General features: G+C 35.8%; 1 protein-coding gene across 1 annotated transcript in view; it reads right to left on the bottom strand.

The window, feature by feature from the left end:
- The window catches only part of BRINP3 (bone morphogenetic protein/retinoic acid inducible neural-specific 3), a gene marked incomplete at its 5' end in the record, with an annotated part of 461273 nt that overhangs the window by 304426 nt on the left and 149471 nt on the right, over positions 1 to 7376 (bottom strand). The gene's annotated exons all lie outside the window — the stretch shown is intronic.

The following is a 7376-nucleotide window of genomic DNA, read 5'->3' as shown; positions in this document are numbered from 1 at the left end:
GTGCTGCCTTTTGAAATCTTCTATTCAACTCTTTAGTATCTTGAATTCCTCCCTCTGCTTTGGCTTCTCTGTGCTCCAGTGCAATTTTCAGAGTCTCTTCTGACATCCATTTTGGTCTTTTCTTCCTCTTGTGTCTTTGCAGTGACTGTTTGCACTCTTCCTGGATGATACCCTTGATATCCCCCCACAACTCATCTGACCTTCGCTCATTACTGTTCAAAGCCTCAAACCTGTTCCTGAGATGGTTCTGAAATTCAGGTGGGATAGAATAGATTTGAAAAATAATAGATTTGAAAATGCAGTTAATACTTACCATTATGTACTTTTAAAAAATTATAATGGTTTACTTACAAAGTTCATAAGAGAAAATTGTTGTTGTTGTTATGTGCCATCAAGTCACCTGCAACTCATAGCAAACCTATGTACAACAGCTCTGAACTCTGCTCTATCCTGAGTCAAGCTTATTGTCTCTGACACAACTGCTTCCACTACCCCTGTCACTGAGGCAATCCATCTCATACAGGGTCTTCCCCTCCGGCACTGCCCCTCCAGACTCCCCAGCATAATGTCTCTCTCCACAGACTGGTCTCTCCTTGCAACATGCCCAAAATATGTCAGACGAGGTTCAGAATCCTTGCCTCCAAGGAGCAGCCTGGTAACAGTTCATGTTATATTTAATACTCTTCTCCTGCAGATGCTCAAAGGCATCAACTCTTCTTCTATCATGCCTAGTCATTGTCCAGCTATCTGAGGCATAGCACATAATTGCGAATACGATGGCCTGACTCAGGAGAGTCTTAGTCTCCAGGCTGACATCATTGCTCTTCAGTACTCTGGAGAGGTCCCGACAGCTGACTTTTCCAAAGCAAATTTGTCTCTTGATTTCCTGGCTGCTGGTACTAAGTATGTTAACTGTGGAGACAAGTAAAATAAAATTCAATTTTTTCACCATCCATACTGATGCTGCCATTGACCTAGTGGTGAGAATCTTTTGTTCTTTATGCTGAGCTTCAATCCATATTTAAGCCTGCAATCCTTGAGCTTCTGCAGCAAGTACTGCAGATCCTCCTCAGTTTCAGCAAGCAAGGTTGTGTCATCTGCGTAATGCAAGTTATTGATGAGTCTTCCTCTAATTCTGCCACATTCCTCCTCATAGAACCCAGCCTTCCAGATGATCTGTTCCACATATAGATTGAAAAGTTAAGAAGTTAGGGTACAACCCTGGCATACACCCTTCTTGATTTTAAACTCTACAGTATTTCTTTGCTCTATTCTGACAGCTGCCTCTTGGTCCAAGTGGAGGCTTTGCATAAGCACAATCAAGTGTTCTGGGATGCCCATTATTCTCAGAGTTAGCCACAGTTAATTGTGACCCACACAATCAAATATCGTTCCATAGTCTATAAAACACAGATAAACATTCCTCTGTTGCTGCCTTGTTTTGGCCAAGATTCATCTAACATTAGCTACAATATCCCTAGTACCATGACCTCTTTTAAACCCAGCCTGCACTTCAAGCAGTTTTCTGTTGATGTGCTGTTCCAGTTGTTTTTGAATCATTTTCAGCACAACCTTGCTTGCATGTGATATTAATGATATTGGTAGATAATTTCCACACTCTTTCAGGTCATCCTTCTTTGGAATGAGAACAAATATAGATCTTATCCAGACAGTTGGCCAGGTAGTTGTCCTCCAGATTTCTTGGCACAACTTGGTGAGCACATCAAGGGCTGTGTCTGTTTGTTGAAATATGTCAATTGATATGCCTTCAATTTCAGGGGCCATTTTTTTGCCAATTCTCTCTCAATGCTATATATGTTTAAAACCAGGAAAATAAATCACTATTGCAATCTCCGTTTCTTTCAATAATGGTGAAATATAGAGCACAGTCTTCTTACATTTAAGTCTAAGGATAGGGAAAAAAACCTGTTAGAGGTAAAAACTACTTCAAAATATTGCTAAATTTAAATAACAAAAGTTCTATTCTTACATCATATATTTAGCCTGCAGTAGCTCAGAGCTCTCTCACTATCATTGTGTTTCAGTGACAAGACCTGTCAGCCTTTACTATCTGGAATATCATCACTTTATTTGACTGAGGACAGAAATTTCAAAAATCATGTCTGGCTCTTAAGGGCTTCTAGCATGGCAAGCATTGTCTCCTCTCATTTCTTTTACCAAATAAGTCACATTGCTGCCTCTAAATTCAAGGATGGTAGAAATTTCATTATGTTCCCATAGAATTAGAGCCAACAACAATACTTGCTGAAGAGTATAAATGTAATTTCTTATTGCATAGAAATTCTTAATAAAATTTCTTACTACAGTATTTTCCTGCACAATTTTGGAATTTTTTCTGTAGACATTAAATATCTTATTTTAAGGACTTGATCCAAAAGAAAGTAGTTCACATGTTGTTGTTCTTGTTAGGTGCCATCAAATAAACTGTGAGCCATATCAACTGTACGTACAACAGATCTGAACCTTGTCCTATCCTGAACCATCTTCACAACGTTCGTTTGTTCTAGACTACTTTAATAAGTCACTACATCAATCCACCTCATTGAGGGTGTTCTTCTCTTTCACTGACCATCTATTTTTCCCATCATGATGATATTTTCCTAGGCCTGCCACTCCTGACTCAAGCCCAAAGTTTGTGAAATGATGAATTCAACATACTTGCATCAAAATCACAAGAGTTGTTATTGCTGTTGTTAGGGGCCATTGATTCAATTACCACTCATAAGTGTCTATGAACAGCCAACCTGCAACCTACTCCATCCTATGTCACTATCATCATCTCTGAGACACTATAGCCCATTGCTGAAGTCACACTGTCAAGTCACATGAAATACAGCTTTTTTATTAATTACTCACACTTCACTTTCCAATCTAAATGGAAACATCCACAAATTCAAGTGAAATATTGTACATGAGACTTTCATATTATGGTGAAATAATGGATAAGTCAGTTCATGGAAAAAATATCAAATGTAATGCTACACATATATGAAGAATTCACACATTAACTTTAGAAGTGTGATGAATTTATATTTAAAAAAAATTCTCAGAAACCTAATGAGTAGAACTATGTGTTAGTCATTATAAGAATATTGTCTGTAAATTAAGGGAATATAACAAAACAATTGTTAAAATACACATTATCTGATATATTAGAGGTTTTTTAAGAAAAATGTTTGTTTTAATTGTGATTTTAACATAAATTTACAGAAAGTTGGTTTTTAATCCATTCATTGTTGAACAATTTCTTCCCTATTCCCCTTCCCTTTTCACCTTCCCAGTCCTCTTTGCAATATACCTCTTATTCCGGACTATTGTCTCACATATAATGACTAGTCATATATTAGAAGATTTTAACAAAGTTTACATGAAGATTAGGGAGCTCTGGTGGCCTAATTATGAAGAGTTGTATGCCAAAACAGAGACACAAGGTTTAAACCCACTAATTACTCTTTGAGAGAAAGATGAATAGTGTTAGGAACTGCTGGGAGGAGGGGGAGGTTGGGCAGGGAGAAAAGTGCAACAATGAATTAATGGGAATCCAAAGTGTCTGTAAACTTTCATTAAAATTAATTTTAAAGAGGGGGAGAAAGCTGCATTGCAATCCTAAAGGCACATGATACATAATATGTCTGCTATACATAGAACACTGAAACAGTTTAGTGTAATGACAAAAAAGATATGTGATACTCTTCTCTCAAGAAATGTTAACATTGTTTATATACTTGAAATGATGGCACTGATCTAGGCATGGAAATACATCAGACCAACTGGAACAGGTAGAAGCATTTGGGAGAAAGCCCTTTGGGATCTAAATCAAGAACTGTTTCCTAAAACAACTGCTTGGCAATCCACAGCCATCTTATTTCAGATGATGCTGAAAAATTAATTGAATTACAGAATAAAATTTGGTGATGGCAAAGGTGGTATTCAAAATATATGAAATACTGGTATAGGTAAAAGCTGATAAATCATATAGAATCTCTGACAAATTGAAACAGGCCAGAGAAAAAAGGATGCTTTTTTTCTGTGTTTCTGAACATTGAATATAAATAATTCCTGGTAATGAGGCTGTCTATAGAGTGTAGCCCATCTACAGATGAAATCAAAAGATGTAAATTTTGTCGGAAACAAGACTAAAATTAGTATTAAGAAAAGCTTATTTTCTTTCCTTATTGTCATATTCCAATTACAATACTGTTGAAAGTATTAGAGTATTAACACAAACACCCACGCCTCAAAACAATTTTATACATGAGAAAGTAATACAATGTGAATTATTTTAGAAAGAGAACATAATAGAGTGCTAATCTGGCCTAGTGAAAGTAATCACAGTCTCTCCAGTCACCTGCTATGTATGAGAGAACTGGACAATGAATAAGGATGACAGAAGAATCGATGAGTTATAGTTTTGCAGAATAGTATGGTATTGGAGAATACTGCAGCGTTGGAGAACAGTGCTGAATATCCCACCAATTACGAAACAAACAAACTAAAAAACAGATACTTGGAGATAAAGATGATGAAGTTTTCATCTCACATATTTTGGATACACTGTTAGGAGAGGATATTCCTTGGAAAGGGACATCATGCTTGAAAAGGTAGAGAGTCAGTGAAGGAGAAAAAGATCCACAATGAAATGGATTGATACAGTGTCTGCAGCCCTGGATTCAAATGTGCTAAGGAGAGTTCAGATCTGTTGTTCATGGGGTCTCTGTGAGTTGTACTGGACTCAATCACACTCAAAAACAAGAACTGTTCTCCAACAACAAAACTGAAAGGTATCAATTCTTCTTCGGTCATTCTTATTCATTGTCTAGCACATGATTGAAAACATCATGACCTGAATCAGGCACATCTTAGTCCTCAACGTAAGATCATTGTTCCACAAGTATTTGGAGATGTCCCTGACTGCATAATTCCCAGTGCAATATGGCTCATGATCTTCTGAATGGTGATACCAAATGTGTTGACTGTGGATCCAAGTAAGGAGAAGTAGTTGAGAGTTTCAAATTTTTCTCCATCTATCATGAAATTTACTATTGGTCTAGTGATGAGAATTTTTTTTTCTTGACATTGAGATGTAATCTATAATGAAGGCAGCATGCATGTTTGATCTTCTACAGCAAGTGTCTTAAGTCCTCCTCACTTTCAGTAAGCAAAGTTGTGTCATCTTTATACAAAAGGTGAGTGAATTCCAACCCCTTCTAGAGTCTAGTTTCTAGAAAAATGTGCTCAGCATACAAATGTAAGAAACATGGAGAAAGGATAAAACCCTGATGATTGCTTTTCTTTGTTTTAAACTATGTAGTGTGACATGAATCCAGTTTTTCTAATAATTTAGAAGATTATAACACTTTATATAGCAATCATGAATATTTATGTAAGCATCTGAAACTATTTGGTAAGATTATATATGAACAATTTAAGTACTTGGATACAAAAAACTTACTGTGACCAATAACTTGATAATGAATTTTTTTCTCTTGTATGTTCTTTGAAATCTTAGAAAACTACCCCAGATAGTGATATTTTCTTTAGGGTGGATGTAAAACTAAGGACAATGTCAACCACAGAAACCAGCTAACCTGCAGTGAATACAAGGTACGAACAAGAAATTAATCTCATTTATATTTGAGATTTGGTGATTCTTTAGGTTTAACAAACTACCCTGACTTGTACTGATATTGGAGACTTAAATGGAGGTCAAAGGCAAAACAGAAAAGTTTGAGACATTGATAAGTGAATATTATTAGGTGTAAAGAAATTTTTTTTCAAAGGCTAATGTAATGACAATACATGACAATAATGACAACACTGAGGTGGGGGGGAAGGCCCAGTAAAGATGTTTATTGTAATAAATGTGGGAAATTACCATGTACTCAATAATCTTATAGCTCCAGGGAAAGTAATTGGAATATAGAATATTCGTTTTGTTTCTACTGGGTGTATTTTTGCAGAGTATGTCATGGTATTAACTTCTGTCATAGTAAGACATTACTGCAGATTGTAAATCTTCTGTTATGGGTGAAGAGATATAGAGAAAACCCTACAGCAAATGCATGATAGACAAAAAATCTTAAGAGGAAAAAGAAAATTCACTGTCATAATTTTGTAGCATTACTTATATCTCTTATCCCAAGTACCTGTTTAAGTTTATTAGAGAATTGGAAAACATTAAATCAGGAATAAAAAGGAGTAGAGAGAAACCATGAGTCAGTTACTGAGAAAAGAAACAACTACTTCTCATCTCCACTCCCAATGATAAAGTAAATGACTTAACTACAGCCTTACTGTGATTATCTAATATGTGGAATTCACATTTCTTGTGAAGATCACTGACCATATTAATTTCTCTTACAGTTTATATTCAACCAAATTGATCTAAGATCTTATAACTCAAATAAGAGAGAGAAGATGGGAGAATATGATGACCAAAATAAGAGAAAATGGCAAATATGAGAAATATATAATCATAAAGAAAAATAACAAAATCTTGTAGATATGCCCAATGGACAATGGAATACATTTATTTCAAATGCCGAAAGATCTGTCAATTTGGGCATTGTATTGCCAAAATAACTATGACTCTGGACTAGGTAAAAAAAAATATAACATTATGATTTAATCTTATTTAAATCTATAATCAACATTCTTGATATCAGTGGTTTGGCTATCAGGAGGCATATTGTATTAGGAAAGTTAGCTTCAAATTACTGAATAGCAATGGCATCAATTTGAAGATGAAAGCACACTTGATTTGGGCCATGATCTTTTCAGTCTTGTTCTATGCATCTGAAAAGTGAACATTGGATGTGGAAGACAGGAGAAGAGTGGATGTCTTTAAAGCTGTGGTGTTGGACAAGAGTACTTAATATCTCGAGGAGTTCCAAAAGAACAAAAGGGTACCTCTTTGAAAAAGTGCAGCCAAAGTACTCCTTAAAGGTAAAGATGACAATGCCTCATATAATAGACTTTGGGCATGTTGTTAAAAGGTATTACTTCAAAAGGGACAACATTCTTGGAAAGATGGAGAGTTGGAGAGAGACAGAAAGACCATCAAACAGATGGATTGGCTAGTGATTGTAGCAATTGGCATGAGTAAATCAGAGAAGATGAGGATAGCACAGGCTAGGACACAGCTCAAATTATATATATGATTACCATTTGTTCTTATGAGTATAACACTTATCTGTCAGTTTGCTGTACTATAGTGATTTGTAGGTTGTTTGTAAGCTATACCACTGCTATTAAAAATAGTCCCAAGCAGATATATGCACACCCATGTTTATTGCAGCTTTGTTCACAATAGCAAGGAGTTGGAAACAACCTAAGTGCCCATCAACAAACGAATG

This window comes from Elephantulus edwardii, unplaced genomic scaffold (assembly GCF_000299155.1).
Source record: "Elephantulus edwardii isolate Elephantulus edwardi_28Jun2011 unplaced genomic scaffold, EleEdw1.0 scaffold00205, whole genome shotgun sequence".
In the NCBI taxonomy this organism is placed as follows: domain Eukaryota; kingdom Metazoa; phylum Chordata; class Mammalia; order Macroscelidea; family Macroscelididae; genus Elephantulus; species Elephantulus edwardii.
Note: the sequence above shows the minus strand (reverse complement) of the source record. Positions and strands in the feature narration are given on the sequence as shown.